The sequence below is a fragment of the Lissotriton vulgaris genome, chromosome 2_1, assembly GCF_964263255.1.
Source record: "Lissotriton vulgaris chromosome 2_1, aLisVul1.2, whole genome shotgun sequence".
In the NCBI taxonomy this organism is placed as follows: Eukaryota; Metazoa; Chordata; class Amphibia; order Caudata; family Salamandridae; genus Lissotriton; species Lissotriton vulgaris.
In genome coordinates this window covers 1,490,170,819-1,490,193,370 of record NC_141687.1, presented here as the reverse complement: position 1 = coordinate 1,490,193,370, position 22,552 = coordinate 1,490,170,819, and the positions used below count along the sequence as shown (strand labels likewise).

General features: G+C 43.6%; 1 protein-coding gene across 2 annotated transcripts in view; it reads left to right on the top strand.

The window, feature by feature from the left end:
• The window catches only part of DPP10 (dipeptidyl peptidase like 10), a 1,575,897-nt gene that overhangs the window by 959,045 nt on the left and 594,300 nt on the right, over positions 1-22,552 (top strand). The gene's annotated exons all lie outside the window — the stretch shown is intronic.

The following is a 22,552-nucleotide window of genomic DNA, read 5'->3' as shown; positions in this document are numbered from 1 at the left end:
AGCATTTTGGGGCCATACCTTTCACATTGAGGACATAGCTGGCACAATTGTGACTCTGCCTGGCATATTGTGTCACTACTGTTCTTTTGATGGGTATCCCTCCATATCAAAATGATGGACACCATTGGCCTGAAGGGACTGCTCTTCAGTGCTGCTGCCACCATGCATTCTCATCCTAGGCATGAGGGAACTCATCCATGATATGCGGTGGGCATCACTCGCATGTTGTTTCATTTATGTAGTGTTAGTAATGGGATTTCTGGTTGGTTAGGGCATGCACCTAAGCAAGGCAGAAACCACCACTCTAGTCAAGGCAAGGGAGTTAAAGATGAAGATAACCCCTGCTCACCCCCTTAGTAGCGTGGCACGAGCAGTCTGGGTTATCCCAGAGGCAATGTGTAAAGCGTTTGCGCAACACACACATCAGCAAGACACTAGGCACACTACAATAGAAACTCCATACAAGTTTATATAAAAAATAGCTTTTGTATTATCCAAAAAGCATTAGAATCATAATCACTCACATATACACTGGGCCAATTAGCACAAGGTCATAATTTACAGGGGATTATATACATTATATACATGACACGGCCAATCGGGCCACTGTCAGAACCATCACAAAGCAAAAGTAGCAAATATAAAACACAACCAGTAACTACTGGCAAAATACTGTATTCAGCATTAGCACTAGCAACATAAACGCATTATGTCTGCATCACATTAGGCATAAAACACATTATGCATAACCATCATAAGCATAAATCACACATAGGAGTGCACCATAGTAACACTTCCCGGGTGCATACATCACCCTTAGCATAAACACATTATGCAATCCTTTAGGGCATTGCGCCCTCCTAGTACACACAGGCACCAACCATGACACCAGGCCAACTGGCCTTCTCTGAGGCTCAAAATGCCCTCTGTGCCAAATGTCAGGGGAATGTAATTATAGGGCCGCCAAAGCAGCAAAACCAATGTGAGTAATGCAATGGGGGCAGGGGTGCACCTCATCCCCTCCTCTTCATCTAAAAGAAATGGCCCAACATTGCAGCTGCCCTTGCTCTTGCGTTGCAGCTGAGAAAATTAGGCCAGGCACCACTGTGCCCAGGGCCGGCTTTAGGGCGGTGCGACCGGTGCCACTGCACCGGGTACCGTCTTCCGAGGGGGCACCGTGTATGCAAGGTTATTATTATTTTAAAGCACCTGCTGCCGCGTTCGTTTCCTACAGGAATTCCCAGCTAACAAACAAATATCAGGATAACTCCTGTGATTAATGTTCTTCCTGAAGAAGATTTGGAGCTTTGTTTAGTTGGGGGTTGACTCACTATAAAGTAGCACAGAGGGTTAATACGCCTGTTGCAGAAAACCAGTACCGAGCAGATTATAAGGTGCATAGAACGTAAATAGGTCAGTGGGTTACTGCTTTTTGTTACTTGCAATTTATAAGTTTGAATCCTATATTAAGATTTTAATTTATATAAATTGCAAGTAACAAAATGATGTCCCTTTTAAAAGCAGTAAACCATTGACCTATTTACATTCTATGCACTTTGCAATTGTACTGAACTATTAACTTTTATCAAAAAACTGCATGCAGTATAGTTTTGAGAAAAGATTAATGTTGCAAAAAGTATTATTTGGGCAGAAATCTATACTCATTATTAGAGAGAACCCCATATATGGTGTTTCTTTTAAAATTCTGAGTATGTGCTTCTCTAGACCAAGCACTAGGCGGGACTGGCTACCGCTCAGTTTGGAAAGCTGCCGAGCTGGGGGCTGCTTTCACTGCGGTGGGGGCTGATTTCGTTCATGGCGACCTGCGTGTACTTCTAAATAATTAATGCAAAACGAATTTTGTTTAGCACACGTAGGTCTCCATGAACGAAATCATCCCCCAGCTCAGCAGCATTCCAAACTGCCCGGTAGCCAGTCCGGCCCTGCCAAGCACTATTAAACAATACTGCCTACCAGTGTTGATGATATGTGAATTCTACCCCTTGGAGTCCTCTGTCTTATGTAACATTTCCTATACGCTGAGTTACACATGTATGATTTATTGTGTTTGTTTAATGTGTGTCTGATGCAAAGTGCTGTGACACCCTACACTGGTGAGTGGGGCTATATATGCATTTGTGCTAGAGTGCTATATATGCATCTGAGAAAGAGTGGTTATGGAGACTTGGGCACTGTTAAAGGGTGGTAAGGTATTGAGGGAATCCATGGTGGAGGTGGTCAGTGGGGGGGGCGCCAATAAACATTGTCGCACCGGGTGCCACCAGCTCTAAAGCCGGCCCTGAATGTGCCTCTCAAGTCCTACTCAGGGAACCAAAATTGCCCCTTAAAGGAATTCAGCCCTGGCACCACGGTGCCCCAGGGAGCGCTAACACTGCTCTGCCCCATTCACCGGGGCTTCTCTTGGTGCCTTCTCAGCACCCACCAACACTGTAAGCTCTGCCCCACTCACCGGGCTTCTCCTGGTGCCTTCGTGGCACCCCCAACACAGTAAGCTCTGCCCCACTCACCTGGGCTTCTCCTGGTGCCACTGATGCTGCGGGGCAGGCACCGACAATTGCCTCAACCGGCCCGTCCCTGTTCGCACTCTGGACCGTGGCAAGGGCACAGCAGAACTCAGGCAGGGAGCCTGTGAGCTCCGCCTCCTTCTGAAGGCACATGGGAGATCCCTTAGCACAGAGTGGGGTCTCTGTTGATCCTGCTCTTCTCCCTTGGGCGCAGGCGGGGATCCCACCATCACACGAGGGCCCCTCCTACCTCCAGGCCCACTCGAGCCTGACATTCAGTCATCACCACACCCACAGTCAGTCAGAGGCGCCTGACTTCCGCTCCCCCCGATCTCAGCGGCAGCTTCTCTTCTCCTGGAAAATGCAGGTGGGACCCCGCTTTTAAATAAGCATAAAGGTGGGGTAGGCTACCGCTCAAAGGGGCACAAAACAGCAGGGTAGGCTCCTGCTCAAAGTGACATCAATGCTGAGTGGATTCCCGCTTTCCTCCAGCACCACAGGGGAATCCCCATGCCGGGATTCCCTTCAGGAGAATTTACAGCCAAGCGCTGCAGGCCACCAGCACTCCTCCTGGAGTAGAAATATAGCGCTCCCAAGGCGCTAAGCTCCCAAAGGTTGCAGGGTAAAGGCAGGGCCCAGGCAGGTCAGCTCACAGGGCCCTCCAGCAGGGAGGCAGTCCCTCGTGGTGGTTCCTCCTGGGGCCCAGCAGCAGCAAGTCCCAAAGTAGCGCAAGGAAACACAACTTCATTGGGTCACCGCCCCAGTACTTATACAGCATTTCTTCTTTGTTCTGCTCCTCTTCCCCTTTGTCAGGTGAGGGCGCGGTCATCAGACACACCACAGGGGGCGGAGCCAGCATACACCCAGGCAGGCACAGACTTATTTAGGGTCAGGGGACTACTACTCCCACTACTCCAAATGCAGATCTCCTATCCAGCCTAGCGCTGACTCACCCTGCCATCCCTGGAGCCACACACCTCATCAGCCCCTGTCACTCCAGAGCCAGAAATGCCATACACATCAGGCAGGCAGACACATAGGCCAACTATTTCAAACATACCATACTTGAATACGCTGCTCCTCTCAGATCAGGAATTACCGCTGCAACACTTATCAGGGAATCCCCAATGCATTCCTATGAGAGGACAGCCTCAAAGCAGTGAGAATCCAAAATGGCTGTTTGTCACTACCAGGACATGTCATACACTTAAGGTACATGTCCTACCTTTTACCTACAATGCACCATGCCCATAGGGGTAGCTTGAGCTTACCTTAGGGGTGACTGACATGCAGTAAAATGAAGGGTCACAGACGTGGCAACCATTTTAGGTGTCAGAGCGGCAGTAACACTGCGTGCACAGGCCCTGCAATAGCAGAGCCCTTAGACAGGTTTGAAAGGCTACTTTGGTGGGTGTAGCAATCAGCGTTGCAAGCCCACCAGTAGCATTTAATTTACTGGCCCTGGGTATCTGAGATACCACTTTACAAGGGACTGACTGTTAAATTAAATACGCCAAACAGGTGTAGACCAATCTTACCATGTTTACCACAGAGAGCACACACACTTTACACTGGACAGCAGTGCTAAAGTGGCCAAAGTCCTAAAACTACCAACACCATGTCAGAAAAAAGGCTAGGAGAAAGGCAAAAAGTTCAGGGATGACCCTGCAAAAATGGCCAATTCCAACATGTAGCATGGTGAGATTCATCCCTAGCATGCTTTGAAAATTAATGCCTTTCTTTGACTTTCACTCGCATATTTGGTTCTACTCAAATGAAGATATTCTCTGACATCACAGTTGAAATCCCCTGCAGAATGTGGTATTCCATTGCTTTTTGTAACAACCCCTCATCTAATGTTGGCCCTCCTCAAGAAAGTGAACCAACTTTGGCACGATGTTTGGCTCTAAATAGTTGTAATTGGCAAACGAGGAAGCACTGGCATTTGAGGATAAGAGTCGGATATTTTCAGAAAATGGCATGTTAGTACTTTATGAAAAGTTCATGTAATTACTAAAAACTAAAAACAAATATTCGAGGTCATCATTATGTTATTTACACAAAACTGCAACCTGATATTCGGAAGCAAAGCCATTATCATTCAAACAAAGAAACACTGGTATTTGAGAGCTAAATTATTATGTGTTCAAAATAGATACTGATGAGTTAGGATAAAGTATGTGCACTTTTCAAAATATGTTAACTGATACTTCATATTGAGTTGTGGCAATTTTTTGTTGGTGTTTTGCAATAATGGTGTTGGTTGCAAGTGACAAATGTGCTATGACAGACATGACTTATCAATATCTATATTATTAGTTCTTTGACATTGCTAAAACCCTCGCTGGAGACTTACCGGATCTTAATCCTCTCCCTTCACAAGCTTTATGTGATGCATTATCGGAGTTCTTTTATGCAAAGGTTAATGACATCTACCAAGCCTTAAGCTCAGACCAGACCAGCAGTAATGCCATAACCTCTATTACTATTCCCAAAAATTCCATGACTTGTTTTAGTCCCCTTACCACTGACCAAATTAAGAGTATAGTTAAAACGATCAAAGCTGGCTCTGCTTTGGACCCATGCCCGACTTCTGTGCTCGCTACGGTACCGGACATAGTCATTCCCATCATCACTGCTGTCTGTAATACAGTATTGACATCTGGAATTTACCCTGATCGATTAAAAAACACGTTGATTAAACCCCTGCTTAAAAAACCTGGCTCAGATAAAGGCGAATTAAAAAACTATCGCCCTATAGCAAGCCTCCCTTTCTTAGCTAAGGTTCTAGAAAAGGCTATGAATCAGCAGCTATCATCCTACATAGAAAAACACAATTTACTGGATGATACACAGTTCGGTTTCCGTAAAAACCATGGCACAGAAACCGCTCTTATAAAAGCAGCCGATGACATAAGAGTCATCCGCGATCAAGGAGGAACTGCTTTGTTGGTTCTCTTGGATCTCTCAGCAGCTTTCGACACGGTCGACCACAAGATCTTGGTCGACCGTGTCGAGAGGATGGGCATTCGGCTCACTGCTAGGGACTTACTCGCCTCCTTTCTAGCCAATAGAACCCAGGCGGTTACACTGGGTCCCTTCCAGTCAGCTGAGTTGTCGTTACCGTGTGGGGTTCCCCAAGGCTCATCCCTAAGTCCGACACTATTTAATATATATGTGTCGGACCTTGCTAATGTCATCAAAGCACATGGTATGAGCCTAACCTCATACGCTGACGACACCCAGCTGGTACTGGCAATAAAGGGTGATGGACAGAGGGTTGCAGAGAGATTTAAAACCGGGATGATCACTATCGGTGAGTGGATGGCAAGGAATTGCCTGAAGCTTAATTCCGATAAAACGGAGGTGGTTATCTTTGGCAATCTCTTACCAGCCTGGTCTGCCGATTGGTGGCCATCGGCCTTAGGTACACCTCCCTCCCCTACGGTCAAAGTCAGAAACCTAGGTGTTACTTTTGATGACCAGCTGAACTTCATGGCCCATGCAAATAAGGTGGCAGCCAACGCCCATTTCAAACTTAGAACGGTAAGAAAAATCATACCGTATCTACCGGACTCAGCAGCCAAAACGCTAGTCACCTCTCTAGTTTTGACATCACTAGATTATTGCAACGGTCTGCTGCTCAATGCTCAGAGCAGAGTTATTAAAAAACTACAGACCGTGCAGAATGCGGCCGCTCGCGTACTATCAAAAAGACCCAAATTTGCACCTATCTCAGATACTTTGAAAAATTACCATTGGCTGTCCATTCACAACAGGGTGAAATTCAAAGCTCTATGCACAGTCTACAAGACATTACAGGATCAAGGACCTCGTTTCCTTAAAAATCAATTGATACCCTACAACCCATCGAGAACCCTCCGATCCACCTCACTCAACCAACTAGTGGTGCAACGTAGCCGAACAGTTTCTTGGGGTGATCGCCGCTTTTCAATTGCGGCCCCTATACTCTGGAACACCCTTCCAATCCACATAAAAACATGCCCTTCGCTCCTTCAGTTTAGAAAAAAACTGAAAACGTAGCTATTTAACCAGTAATTTACATCTCCGCACTTCCTGATCAGGGTGAGACAACACTTGCATTTCTAGCGCCGAGACGCCTACGGGTATTTGCAAGCGCTATATAAATATCATAAATAAATAAATAAATAAATACTAGGATGAATAAGCAACGGATTTATAGCGCACAGCACAGTCCTTGATCGATGTAACTTAAGGCATCTTAAAGGTCTCCATATCCTGAACTGTAGCTCTGCTGTTTGAATCGTTGGAAATTGTTTCAACTCTCCTATCTCTGTTAAATTTGAAATCCGGATTTTTTAGACCTGTGCAAATTTCGATTTTGAGGCCTGACTCCTACCAAGTCGTTTCTCGGGCTGATGGCGATGGCTTTGCGCGGTAAGTGCTTGCGCAGTCATATAATCTCATCTGCGGGTCCTGGGCCGTGTCATGATCAGCTGCGTTGGCTCAGTGCACAGCCAGGCAGCATCTGTTATGCTCTTGCACTTTGTAAAATGCATTTGTCTATCCCGAAATTTCTCCGAATTAGTGCACTGTTTTCAGACGGCACAGGTCGGAACACAAAGAGGCAAACGTGGCTCATTATTTCGAAGCTGCACTGTCCGAAAATCATGCTTTCATTTGGGGAAATAGCAGGTTCAATGAATGCCAGTTCTACAGCGCATAACATTAGCTGATAACGAGAATGTGTTCATATTAGGCCGCATTGGGGAACCAAAAGCAGCAATGAGAAAAATGCGCAAACCAGCCCCACTCCCTTCCTCTCTCTCTCTCTCTCTCTCTCTCTCTCTCTCTCCCTCTCTCGCTCTCTCTCTCTTTCAACCCATTCTCTCTTCTTCTCTCCACTGTTCTCCTTCTCTGAAATCTTTTTCTCCACTCCCCTACCTTTCAATGCCCAACCCAGCTCTAGCACAAATGGAAAATCCCATTAGAATAAAAAAAAACAATTCAGCCTCATCCTAATCCTGGCTAGACTGTCTCGGTGGCCCCTTCTTCAGGGATCAGTGACTGGAATACGATTAGGCTGGGTATATTGCAATGCTTTGTAATACTAGCTGATGGACTTTAGTCCAAATACAACTACAACTTCTAGACAAGGTCAGAAACAAATGAAACAAAAACTGGGCAGTTGCACTAGGTCCTTTTCCTTTGAAAATAAGTTACAACACCAACTGTGTGCGATATAGTATACAGGTTTGTTACATGATTTAGGACAGTCGAGTTAAAGGTACAGAGTATGTTACATGACTTAAGACATTCGAGTTAAAGGTACAGATTCCCTCCCTGGACGTGTAAATGGGATATTATTTAATTATTCAGAAAGCACTCACCCATCCTTGAAATAACAGGCAATGCCACGAACATTGGGGAGCTGCCCTGGGAAACATGTAAAACACAATTCTGGTGCATTGTCCTGCTTTCATTAAGTGTTCTCCAGCTTCTCAATCTTTTTTGGGAAGACGGGCCAGGTTGGTGGACCCCTTAAAGAGGCGAGGGAGGCTGTGGACTGTTACACCCATGATTATCCCAACCTTTAACACTACTTAGCTTTACACCTTGCCATGTCCCACCTTCTCTTCTTCAGAAGACCATGCTGGAATTGGGCATTTTAGTACTTCCAGCTAGTGTTGACTGTCATTCACTTCTTTTTCAGTAGAAATAAACAATGATGAAGGTGTGTTAGAGAGGTTACCAGTATTTCAAATTATGATTCTTTAGACAAAGCAATAGTGTATTCACGATTGTCACTTTTTCAATTCTTCCTGCAGATGAGTTGTGGGGATAAAAGCGATCAGTGCTGTGAGTATCAGATAAACAGGCTAGCAGTAGCTCTACACTGAACATATCAGGAGCCCACTTCCACTCCCACTGCCACAAACATGGTCAGTCATCAAGCGACCATTAGACTACACTTCTTAGAATTTCCTGTGAAATAAAATGCACATGAAAAGAGAGGGCCCAAAGATATCTCTGTGGTCTGCCACACCAGGTTAACACCTTTTCTCAGCTTTATTTTGAGAAAGTAAAGCTCGATGGCTATACATGTGTGTAGTATGACAGGACGGCCGGAGCAAAGATGTATTTTTTTTATAACCCTCTGAGGATAAACGTAGGGCCTGATAAATAGTTCGGTGGACAGGTTACTTGTCATGAACTACTTGTTGGCATTCCTCTTATGTAGTTATCTCTTCCCTACTGCTCAGCCAGGATAAATGCTGGAATGTGTGATGACGTCATGGAATGCTTGGGTGTTTGTTTATGTGTGGAGTGTCAGTTGGTAGATGCAAGCTGAGCAGCAGGGAGGCTGCTCCTGTTGGGGCTACACTTTATCTACTTATCATATCCTACTCATCTACCAGGAAGCAAGCCTGCATAAATTTACCTTGTTTATATACCTGGTCTATGGATCTTCCATTTGCAACATTTGGAGGTTACTCAGCTTTCAAGTATAGTGTGTACCCATTTATGCAGAGGTTTTGGGAGCGGTGAGTGCCCCAGTCTGTTTTCATCTTTAAGTATAGAGTATACCCATTGACGGGGAGGTTGTGGGAGATGTGAATGCCCCAGTCTGTTTTCAAGTGTATAGAGTGTACCAATTTGCGGGGAGGTTGTGGGGGTGGTGAGTGCCCAAGTAAATTTTCAGTATAGAGTGTACCCATTTACAGGCAGGTTTTGGGAGCTGTGAGTGCCCCAGTCTGTTTTCAAGTGTTTAGAGTGTACCCATTTGCGGGGAGGATGTGGGGCGGTGAGTGCTCCATTTCAGTTTTCAAGTATATGATGTGGTGGCGGTTAGCGCCCCAGTCTTGTTTTCAAGTGTAGAGTGTACTCATTTTCGGGGAGGTTGTCGAGTGGTTAGTGTCCCTAAGCCATTCCCTCGCTATGTTGCTCTTCTCCAAGGGAGGGGGATGAGGTGTGCATGTTTGTTTTGCATCTCTATATTGGAATGCTCCTTCCACTTTTCCTGATATATCTTACCTATTGTTATATGTACCCTTCATTCATGTATATTTTGGAATGTTTCTTCTTTCTTTTCTCTTGTCATGTAATGTGATGATGTTTCTACTCTGGTACTACATTTCTGCTTTTAGTTCCTTAAGGAAGGGGGATGTGTCATAAACTACTTGCTGTCATTCCTCTTCTGTAGTTGTCTCTTCCCTACTGCTCAGCCAGGATGAATGCTGGAATGTTTGATTATGTCATGGATTGCTTGGGGGTTTCTTTATGTGTGGAGTGTCAGTTTGTGGATGCAGGCCGAACAGCAGGGAGGCTGCTCCATGTGGGGCCACACTTTATCTACTTATCTTCTCCTACTCATCTACCTGGAACCAAGCCTGAATAAAGTTACCTTGTTTATACACTGGGTCTGTGGATCTTCCATTTGCGACATTACTCCCTTACGGATGTGACAAATATCGCAGTCACCTCATTACAATTACAATATATCCCATGGCACTTAGTTTTCCTTCCCAAGTGATGTAGATCAAAGTGAGGGCGTTGTGGGTATGCACATTTGTTTACTACATATGAAGGAAATTCATTTGAGGCTTTCCAAACAACTGGGACCAGGAATTTAATGTGTAACCTGATCAAAGAGGGTGCATTTGCACTAGCAATTGGTATTATGAAATATCTGTAAATAATGTATAATAAAAATTACAAGAGATAATGAGTTGTCCTAAAACAACTTTCCAGTAGATTTAATATACAATATCAAAAGAGATTCTTAATAATGTGTGTTCCTCTTTATTGTTGAAATCAGAAATCCATCTCTAACTGAGATATTTTATATTATATAGATACTTTTCCCATTTGTACCAGTGGGTTACAGGTGTGCTTTACCAGCTGACAAAGTCATTAATTTCAGTGGATTGATACTCCTGCTGTTGAAAACTAAAGGCAGCTTGAATGCTGCATGTTCAAATCTCGTTATGGCCTTCATCACAAGTGCTCCAGTAGTTATGAGCTGGTAATGTCACACCTGTCAATACCCTTACCAGTAGTTTTTGCAGTATTTATCTGGAATTTACAAGTTACTACCGATAGGATCCCAATGATTGGGCAATTCCGTGCTTAAATCAGTGTCAGTTGTCCTCACCAATTTTGAAAGCATTCCAAATGTTGCCTTAGATACTCAGGATTGTAAAGTGTTTCCAGGGCTTAGGGCTTGCATGTGTACAGACCGCTAGGGATGTCTTTAATGCCTTGGATCCAGTTTGATTTTGGGGGGTTACCTGATATGTGGGACCATTATTTAGTGTGTGCCCTGTTGGTTGTAAGGCCTTTTTTAAAGTGTCACCATCTGTATTTCCACCTGCCGTCTTGTAAATATGTATTAATTATATTTATTATTTTTTGTGTGTAGTATTTACGAGTCTGCATAATAAATTGCTGGCTGGACAGGGAATTGTTGTTTGTAGCAAGGCTGAGCTTTAAGCCTCTTGGCCACTGCACCTTTCATTGGACTGCTCTGCATCACCACCCTGAGAGTACAAAGTTCCCAGGTGGAGGTTCAGTAGTAGGGAAACTCCAGGACACCTGTGGTAATTTGTTAAAAGTTTGCTCTCCACCCACTGGATTCTTTTACATGGATTTCTTGTGGCGGTATAGATATCAGTGAGAGCTCTGTCTGCTTGCTGGGAGAAAAATATAATTTGATGCCTCCACAGCAAGCTTATGAGCCTCTCACAAATTTATGTTTCGAGAATTTGAATTCCTTTTATGTACTAAATACACAGAAAACATTAGCTTTTCAGTTTTGAATCTACATGATGGTAGACATTATATTTGAATGGTCTGAAAGTCAGGTGCGGCCGGTATGACTCGTGGGTGGGGGGACTACGGGGCGGGAGGGGTGCACAGAGTGGAAGTCTAATTAATAAAAAATAAAAGTGACGTTAACACAACTTTGCTATCCCATTCCGGGTCGTCGGTCTGCTTCGTTCTACAACAGGAAGCCGTCGCAGGCAGCCTCCCTCCCCTCCTTATAGCCAATCACAATGCTGCAATGGCAGCATTCTGATTGGCTGGGGCGCGGAACCCACAGGCGTCTATGTGGATGCCATTTTCTCTATGTAGGCTGCATGGGGCCGACCAAACAGTCAGCGCCCAGAACAGTGGGCAAGCTACTCCTCCCCTGTCCTCCAGCAGACACGCCCAACCGCCCAGCCCCAACTAAACTCTGCCTTCTCCTTTTTCACAGTGGCAGAAGCAGAAAGATAAAATGATATTTAAAATACCATTTTATGTTTCTACTTCTCGGACTGCTAGAAAGCAGTGGTGCGACCCTCCTCCGCCCACATGGAGGAGCCTACCCTGCTGAAACTAAATTTTACTTAGCTCACTTTGCAGTAAAAAAGTGGCCACATTTATTCAGGGACTGTTTATGTTTGGTGTAATTTATGCATAGAAAATATACCAATAGAAAAATGGCATTCACCTATCCAGTACATCTAGTCCTCCACTGATGCTTGAATCAGCTCTGGACCGGAAACACTCTCCTGATTCCCTAACCAACAAAATAAGAAGATTCGTCTTTGACCAATAGGCTAATCCTGAGTTCTGTTTAGCATATTTGCCTATTATGGAAGTTTCACTTGGAAACAGATCTCAAGTTATAAGAGTTTCTGTAAGATACAAAAGGATCCAAAGAGCATAACTGAACACTAGTGAAATTCCAATGGTCCACCTGAGCCTTTCTCTCTTTTCCATGGCGGTGGGCATGTGCAGCACATTTAAACAAAAATTAGAGCTGATTTTTGTGAATAACATTCTTCACGAGTACTCTAAATTACAGCACCGGAATAAAATGTGGTAGTAAAATGTAACTTTAAAAAAACGTACAAAATCTATAGACCACCATGTCAGTAAAGCCAAACCAAAAATAGATGGAAGATCACTACTGAGAGAGTGACTGAAAGACTGTACACTGTATAGCTGTTGACAATTGCGCCTAATCGAGTCCCCCTCTGGAAAATGCTGTCCTAATCTCACCTGAGACCGTAATACACCATAGTGCAGCCAATGGGTTGTACTTGGCTCTGGTCATTTGCTCACCTAAATCCCCAGAAGTCCAGGGCTTGTGGTACTTTGCCCTTGGGCCTGTGAGGAAGCCATGGCATTCAAATACGTGAAAGCAATCTTGACACACCTCTGCCAAAGTGGGTCAGAAGGCAAACTAACCAGTTGAAGGGAGCCAATTGAGCTACCATCATGCTTTGTCCTATGAGCTGATGCCCGAGGAACTGCCATTAGAGCTTCAGACTGTTATGGAGGATGCCACCACTGCCAGAGAAGGGTATGAGGCTCCCAGTATCTCTCCCTTTCCTCTACTCCGTGGACCTGCCTAAGGACTGGAGCATACGCTGCTCTAGGATGCAGTGGCACAACCACATCTAAAGCTTTAATGATTAAATACAACTGTGTAATGACTTTGTGCAATTTATAAAGAAGCATATCATGAACTCTACGAGCAACTAAAGCCATCAGGAGGATCATAGAGTTCAAATCAGGAATAAACAGTGAAAGAGGGGGAAAAATACAAAAAAGAAAGATAGGAAGGAGTATAATGAAAGGAAAATACTTCTATTGAAAGAAAATATTATAAAAGCGGGGACATCTTAAGGATTTTAGGGGCCAAATGTATTTTGGAGGCCCCTGTTCCAAACAGCTTTGAATTTATGATTCAATTTCAGCTCTTTCATACCCTCTTTGGCCATGACTGTGTTCACATCTAATATTGAGATATAGTGACATGTGTTTTCAACATTGCACCACAGCAGCAGTTCAGTAATAATACTGCAAATATTATTTGTGACCCACTCCCATTTGTCATTTGTGAGGTCCTATTGTGATCTAAAATAATATTTTGTCTATGGATGTTCCATGAAACATAAGCACAACATTTCTCTGCAAAAGGTCTGTAACAGACTCTCACAGATCACCCACATTGAAAGCAAATGAAAGGAAAACTGTATTTTAAAAGAATATGTTTAATAATTATTCAAGGTCATCAGGGCAATACTCTCAGCAAAACAGAGCTGCCTCTATGCCCCCGGCTCTCCCCATCCAGAAGGCTGGGGCCCTGGGCCAGAGCCCAATTTGCCCAAGCCTTAAAACGACTCTGAAGAGAGAAAAAGAGTAGCAAAAAGTGTAAAGTAGAGAGAAAAGGGCGGTCGTGAAAAAGAAAAGAAGGTAAAGAGTGAGAGTGAGGAAGAGGTGAATAATATTTCGCGCAAAGGACAGAGAAGGTAAATGTAAAAGAAAAACATTGAGATAAAGTAATTTAGCTGAAGGTGTGCATTAGGAAACCCACACCAGGAGGAATGCCTTGAGGAAACCTAAAACTGTCTGAACTGGTGATGTGAGGCCATCACTAGATTTACCCAACGTCACAGGGGCCTTAGCAAAATGAATTATTCAATAAAAGAAATCCTAAATCAATTCCAAACTTGGCCTTAATCTATGCCAAATGGGGTCTATGGGCTAAAGGCAGAGTTTGTCAGATTCACACCTTCCATTTTGGACTTCGAGATACCACAGGTTGATATCACAACAATGAGCAAAGAGTCTAGAGGGTTGTATGATATTACAACGCTTTCTGTTGCAATGCATGCTTTTACCACGCATGTGACACAACGCGAATGCCTTTCCCACGCATAACCTTTAGCAGGAATATTCCTTTACCAGGCATATTTTTACATTTTTCGTTGTAAATGTATGCATGGTAAGGGCATACTCTTATTAAAGGGTATTCCCCTACACATGAGAACAATGGAGCGGTGCACTCCCTGAGTGATGTGGCATTAATAAAGAAGCTTGATCAGTATCTTCGTAGAAACAATCTTTATTTTGTCAGATCCAAATGCATAGAAAAATACATCAGCCAACGCGTTTCGTTCATGGAAAGAACTTCATCAGGGCATGAAATGTAGGGGTGAAGGCGTCACCAATACGTTCAAAAAGTCAGGTGAAATCGTCACTAAAGAAGAGCATTGTGATGATGTAAAGACATAGGCCTGCTGATCGGCGAGCTGATACACTGCAAACATCTTTCCAGGTCATTTCCTGCGGGCCCTTATCAAAATAAAGATTGTTTCTACGAAGATACTGATCAAGCTTCTTTATTAATGCCAGGCCACTCAGGGAGTGCAACGCTCCATTGTTCTCACAGTTCTGTTTCCCGGCCCGGCGGGTTGCACCCTTCAAGGGTGGGTGCAGGAGCTGACTGTACATACTGATGAACATATGACGCACAAATCACCTACTGCCATCTTTAGAAGGGCACTGAAGATCTGGATATTTCCACTAAACTAATCTCTCACTGCCCGTCTTTGGTTTTACTCTCTGTTGTTTATATGATCAGGAACGGTGCCGGGACATTTCTGTCGGAGGTAGCTGTGCGCCATACAAGTTACCATAATAATAATAATAATACTGGGGAACAAACAGAGGCTAGTGCGGCACTTGGAGTCCGCAGTTGGTTCTTTGTTTGCACTAGTTATTCCCCTACCCCTAAACCCTTCTTACAAATACCCCTCCCCTGCCCTTTACACTAAATTCGGACCCCTTTGTTTTTTTTAAACCCAAAAATTCCCCTTACCTCTACACTTTGTCTCGTCTGTCGTCTGTTCTTCATGTTCTTTTTTTTCACGTTGCACGTCGTTAAGAAGGAACAGAAGTGAGACTTCTGTTTCCTCTAACAACGTCAATTGCCTTTTTCAGCTGCGTTTTTTCAGGGGGGAGACCCCCCCAGGCCCCCTTTTCTTTTTGCCAGTTTTTTTTTGGGGGGGGAGACCTCAGGCGCCCCCTTTTTCACGAATAGCCTTTACCACACATGCCTTTACTACGTACCTTGTAGTAAAGGTATGCATTGTAAAGGCTATTTGTGTTAACCACACATGCGTTGTAATGTATGTGTGGTTAATGTTATGTGTGGAAACGGCCGCGTTGTAGTGGTCGTTTCCCATCTGGAGAAGGGTATAATTATTAGACTGGGAAGGAGAGAGGTTTCATGACTTAGTGCCAATCCCTGAAAATTAAATATTAAAGTCATGAAATGCTCCACCTCTTTATATGTTGAGCAGAAATCAATTCTAGTTTCACATATCCCTTGGGCCTTCTGAGTCTGTGATTAGGTTATAAAAGTAGGTTGGAATCTCATATAGACAGCTCTGGAGGTTTAGCAGCTGATCCTCATTTTTAGTAGGAGCCAGTGAAGATCTAACAAAAATGTTCATGGGGAAGGGGATGAAAGGGTTTTGATTTTCTGTTTAGGGACTGAAGGTTGAAATTAGCTGATTTTGTAATTTTGTTTTGTTGTGTTAAATGTTGGGATTAATCTGTGTGAATCTATTGCAGGGACAGAGTTCGAAAAAACCCTTAAGCTTTAATGCATTCAGTAAAGTCAGGTAAAATCATTTTTGAAATGTTGGGGCGAGGAGCAAGATTCCCTTTTATGTTTGTATACAGCATAAGTAGATCACCTGACATGCATTGCTGAATTGCTGTAAGGCAGAATTTCAGTAAAATCAAGTCTTTAATGATTGTGATCGCTTCATACATTTCTGTCTCATAACTTTTTTGGTGGACGTTAACTTCTGACTCCATCAGTAAAAAGGCTTAGGATTTAAGATAGAAATGGAATGCAGTGGTGAAAGAAACAATCCTTCTCGAGCACTGCGTAGCACAGGGAAGGATCTGGAGGTGTCTGCCATACTACCCAAAGTCAAATAATCTTTGTAAAGAACCATAAAAGGAGGAGGTTAAGGACCTAATTTAACATAATGGGTATTTGTAAAGCGCTCTTTCCTTCAAGGGCATCAGATATTTATTGTCATTCATGGCCAGCATTAATCGTGGGTGGGTGGGGGGGGGTCGCACAGGAAGGGTTGCGTTGGGAGGGAGGTGTAAATGTAATAATAAATAAAAAAATGTACCTGTCTGCCGGCCAGGTCCCGTATTTTCTCGGCTCCTTCTCCTTCTCTCCTGTCTCCAGCAGGAACTGGAAGCAGGCACTCTCCCTTCCCTAAGCCAATCACAATGCTGCAATGGCAGTGTTGTGATTTGTGGGAACGCTGCCTACCAGGGGTTTATAGGGAGGCATTTCTTGTAAGGCCTTAGTGCGTGGTACCAGTGGTACCCGGGGCAGAGCTGTAAAAAGGGGTAACAGGGCTGAAGCACTTACTGTGCCACCCTGAGTGACCTGAGTAAAGCTGAAGTCTGCAGTTCTGCCATGTCAGCCCTGCACAAGCTTGCTTGCTCGAGTTTGCCCCTCCACCGGCCATGGGTGACAGTGTCACCTCACCAAATTCAACATATGTCATTCTCCCCTAAAGCAGGCCTCCTATAGCCCAGGAGGCAGGTTGCATTACATTATGTGTGTGGAAATATATGTTCAAGAATATATTACCCTGTATTAGCATTCTAAATGTCATTCTACCGCAAGTGACTGGCAGTCCATAGGATAACATGAGCTGGCATGTGGGCATTACCTATTTTTCTAGCTTCATGATGGCCAAGTCGATTTCCTTTGTGTTTGATGTCAAACACTGTGCTTTGAACCTCTGACATGATGGTGCTGGTGAGGTTTAACCAGCATGTACCTTGGTGGTACTTTAGCCAGTGTCCACCAACTTAGCCCTGTCTTCTCATTTCTTGGCACGCTTTTTTCAAAGGTTTGCTGCCAAGCCAGATGTCTGACCTCATGCTGGGCAGTGTGTGTCACTCCTGCAGGTCAACGACAGAGACCAGTGAGAGCAGAAGGTGACACCTCAGCCCACTCAGGATGGCTAGTGATCAGACCAGTGGAGCAGTTAGCCTCAAAGGCTTCACTGGCACCACTGTACAAAGGAACTTGTCTCACACTCGAGGAGAAAGCATCCCCCCTGCACAAGGCACTATTTTCCACAGGCTGGTGGGAAATTAGTTATGCAGGAGGCATCCACCTCCCCAAGGCTGATGACTCATCTAGGGGCTGGCAGCTGAGGTGTATGACTGAGGATGGTTTTGCCCATCTTGAATTTAGCCTTAAAAATCCGGTTCTCACTAGTTTTAGTGGAATACACGCACAGGATGTCATCACTAGTAGAGTGGATTAGCCGCAGGAAAAGATGCCCATTTGCTACTAGTCCTCACACCCACTAACATCCCCAAAATTCAGGATTTAAGGGGCATCCCAGTCACCAGAACCTCAGGTTTCTATGTGAAACAAGAAATGTGGCCCATGTCTGCACAAGAGCAGGACTGCACAAAAGGAAAGGTGCGAAGTACAGCACGTTGACAGCCACCTTGCACCCACTGGACTATGACTCATCCAGTACCTGGGACTGGTTTCAAAAGGAAGGTGAACCTCTCTGCAACCTGAACACTTTAAAAGAAGTCCCTATGACTAAAGGTACTAGTTCCCTGCATTCTGTAGTATCAAACTGCACGTACACAACCACTGAAGGACTTTCTATTAGACTCTGAAGTGAATCTGCCTGAAGAAAAGAGGTCCACTGTCTTCAAGGAGCTGTGTCCTCGGCCCTCAGTGACGCTCAAGTGTCTACGTTGTTCCTATAGTTCGCCGTGAAAAAAATCCCAAGTCACTACATTCGCAGGTGCCAAGGCTTGTTGGTGGTCAGTCAGAGTACTATCTGCTTCATTCGACAGTTCGAGAGGAGAGATTAAACTGCCAGTGTAACAAGCCACCCCAGTGGCTCCATTGTAAATATCTACTATTATTTTCACCCTCTCTTGGAATGCCTGCCAGCGCCAATTCCGCACCATGGATCATCAAGAGCACCTCTGCACCCGAGTAGCCAAGCCAGGTAGATCTGCCTGGATACTTCTGGTCCAGGGCCAGCTCCATGCTTAACTTTCAAATGCTTTTGCTCAACTCGCCCGCAAGAACCTTCTTGCTAAAGTAACCTTTCCAATACTGCAAGCCTGATTGACAGCTACATTTGACAGCTAAAATGCACCTCTGCACCCCTCTCCCATGAGCCAGGTAAAATTGTGTTAGCTGTTGTGAACTAGTTTAGGGACTCACAAGATCTTAACTCTAAGTGGGTTCCATTGAACTTACTCAACAAGTAACTGATTGCATATATATGTTTTTCCAAATGATTTCAACGTTAATGGCAAATGGTAATGCAGCATGCGCAATGAAATTCATTTTGTTTATTTATTTATGTATTTACCTCCGTTCGGCCGTATTCCGTGGCTTGCTACCCCCCACCCAGGTACCTCCCCCACCCTGCTTCACCTCCTGCAGCACTCCCTCCCCGAGTCGCTAATGGTAATTAGCTTAAAAAAGGGGAAATATTTATTGATAATAGTAAAAAAAATTGTAAAATCCTTAATTATGTAGTTTAGAATGAAGAAAAAAAACACTGGTTACATTGTTAAATAAACACATTCTGCTTGTGAAAGAGAGAGACTTTTGAACATGTTCAGTTCAAGGCGCAATGATTGATGGGTACAGATTAAAATGTTTCATTTTTTTTAACCTTTCATGAATAGATTTTTGATAACACAATGGACAGCAGTCAGGGACAGTGGGATTTTGTGAGACTGTGCTGCAGTATTTACTACATAATTATGCTTTACTGCACTTGCCACATAATTTGCAGCTTTCAACAAAGAATTTTATTTCCAGCTCAAGTAGATCAGAAAAATACTGCTAGTGATAATGTTATGATGTATGCCACACAATACTTATTCTATTTCTTTGTTATTCAATTATTAACACCTCCTCTAAAAAGCATGCTAGTAACTGAGCTTGCGGTATTGTAGTAACCACATCTAACAATAATAATATTAATTATAATAATGATATTATTATTTTAGGTTTAACACTAGTAATAGTAATAATACTAAAAATAACTTGTTTTTATAGTGCCTAATAGTACAATTATTGCCCCTGCCACAGAGCTACCAGTTTGAAAGCGCCGTGGCAGACAAATCCTTGACATGTTTTTTCCACCTGATGCATTTTTCAATTTATTTTCTCATTGTCATGCTTGGCGGCTTAGAGAGCATATGGCACCAGACCGCAAATCAATTCGGAAAACATCCCAATGCATCACTTATCAAAATTCCTACGTTGCCTTTTTGATAAGTAGAGCAAATACACCAATCAAAGTTGGAAGCCGAGCCAATAACATCTAAAATGCAGCGAAAATACTGAAGTAACAAATAATCAAACCCCATGCATGCAGATTATGGTCAGAGGTGAAAGCAAAGTTGGGAACGATTAGCTTGAAGCTATTTACTAGCATAAGTAACACATATTTTCTTAAATGTTATATACACAGAAGTGACCAATTTGCTTTCAAAGGCAAAGAATATCTAAAAAAATACATTTACATTGATATGTTGTGAGGAATATAAAATCACCCAGTTGCAGTGGCGCAGCAAAGGTACAGTTGCTCTAAAGCAAGCAATTAAACTGCCCCAAACTTCTGCTTTGTTTTTTTAAAATGACTGCTAATTGGGGTGAAGTGGGCCCTTCAAACACTTGGGCGCTGGTACCATTGCGCTTAATGCATTATTCATCACTACATCCCTGCCACTTGCAAAGCAAGGTGGCACCAGGGTTAAATTCCACAACTGCACCTACATTGCAGTAGTTTTTGAACAGCATATTTTAATGCAGTTGCATCTGTCTGGCCCAGCCAAAGATGGATAGGCAGAGGACTAATGAGACAGTGCATTTTTTCAGGCCACAGAGCCTACTGACTCCTCGTCCCTTTCTCTGTAGTGCAAACAGAAAGCGAGTTATTTTCAGTGGATATTTTAAAGTGCTGTGACTTGGATTAAGATTTTATTTTTCAGTTACCCTGTGTCCATAACTAGTACAAGAATTCTCAAGCAGTTTCTTCCAATTCAACTCTGGTCAATATACCTTTGTAATAGCCTGAGATGAAGATGGGTTAACAACAACTTAAATCTTGAAGTACAGTGGGATCATTAAGACCACACAATAAAAGTCTTGAGTCAGTAACTTGAGTTAAAAAGTTTAGTGCAAACTCAAAGCCAGACTAATATATATCAATCTCAAGAACATACAGTAACACTATAAAATAATCAAAGAAAGACCGAAGTGTCTTACAATTTTGGTACTGATCAGCAAAGAGCACATAAAAATCTTAGTAGCAGCAATAAAGAAAATATGGTAAAGGATTTGATTACTCTTCAATCAATCAATCAATCTATCAATCAAATGGTTTTGATCTTTCTCTCTATACATGGAAAAGATTGTCAGCATCTACTAAACCACACTTTAATCTTAAGAAAGGGGAAACCCTATTGAATCAAGGTATCAAGAAAGGGGTCAGCATCAGAACCTTTGTAGAAGTTCTATAAGAAAACAGTTGTGTATAGCATGAAGCCACGCAATCAGAGATAATAAGAGAGTTCTGGACCTCTCCAAGTCTGATGGGAATCTGACTAAACCCAAGGTGGGTTCACTAATTAAGATGCACAATGAACAGTCAAGAAAACAAGACCTCATTCACATCATAATATGTTTTCCAATTCCCAGAAAAGATTTGGCGCCTAAAACACTACTCCCATATTCTAGTCACAGCTTCCAAGGTATTCTTGGATTCCTCCCTTTGCCTGATAATACCACTGGTACCACTCCCTTTGTTCTTCATCTAAATCATTTGAACATGCCAGCCCTTCTTCACCTCACTATCTTTGAAAATCCCTGTGCTTTTCTTTTCACTAACTACTGAATGCCTTTGGTATGCACCTGCAGTGGAGAAAAACTTTGCAAAAAAACAACTTTCACATTAACGGTAAATGTCTCGACTGCAAACTCGGCCCACAATCATGCTTACTTAACATTTCGCTTTAAAAACATACTATTTCTACAACCTACATATAATCTAATAAATGAAATCTTTAATAAAGGGATCAGCTATGTATACTCTACTCTCATATTTGGCACAATATGCAAATACATTTTTATTAAGCAAAAACTACAACTAGAAAGCATTAAATCCATATATGGGAGAGTAGGCGGGAGAGTCCGTTGCTCAATTATGTATCATCTGATGGGGAGTCGGGAGAGATGTATAGGGGGCACGGGGCCCATGCTTGGGGACCTACCATGCAGAATTGTCTTGGAGGACCTCCTAATGTCAGTCGAGTTTGTTGAGTTTACGGAAGGAGATCAACAGGGGACGTAAGGTCAATGGATGGTGTTAGGAGCGTGTCCCATTCTTGTGAGATTAGGCACTTGCACTTAGGCAAGTGGTGTACCGCTTTGTCCCACAGCACCACCCCCTCCACTTTTCCTCACTTGCGGGGCGGTTGGGACCTGCCATTTTAGGGTAAGTGTACGTTTGGCAAGTAAGAGGGCCAAACATGCAAAGCGACTGCACAGTTTCTAATTTTTCCTTTGTTTAAAAATACCTAGCGCACAAGCCTCCCAGGTGTATATGTTCATCAGATCTGTGACCTCCTCCAGTGCCTCATGTATCCCCCATCAGTAGTCCGTTGGGTTTGGGCAGGACCATAGCATATGACAGAAGTCTGTATCCTAGGATTTGCAATGGGGGCACTGCAATTCTACTGTGGGGAAGTAATGGTTGAGCTGTACTAGGGTCAGGTATGTGCGAAAAAGTTAGTATTCTTAAACCTGGTGTTTCTGGAGACCTGCTGTGGGAATGCCAGGGCCTTCCTCCACTCGGATTGCACTGTAGTACTATGTGATCAAGTGGCGGCCACCCCTATGTTAAGGAGTACCTAGAGGACCATTTGCACTGTCGGTTCTTCATCATGTGTCACCCATAAGATGTGTAAGGTGTCATGCAAGTGACAGCATTTGAGGTATATCTATGGTGGGAGGACACAGTCTACCTGACACTGCTGAAAAGAAAGGAGGTGGTCCAGGGAAAAGATTCCAGGCTGTGGTCAGTGATTAAACCTGGAAGTTATGTAATTCCGCTTTCGGGTATGTTCCAGGGTACCAGGGAAGACTCACCAATGGGAGTCCT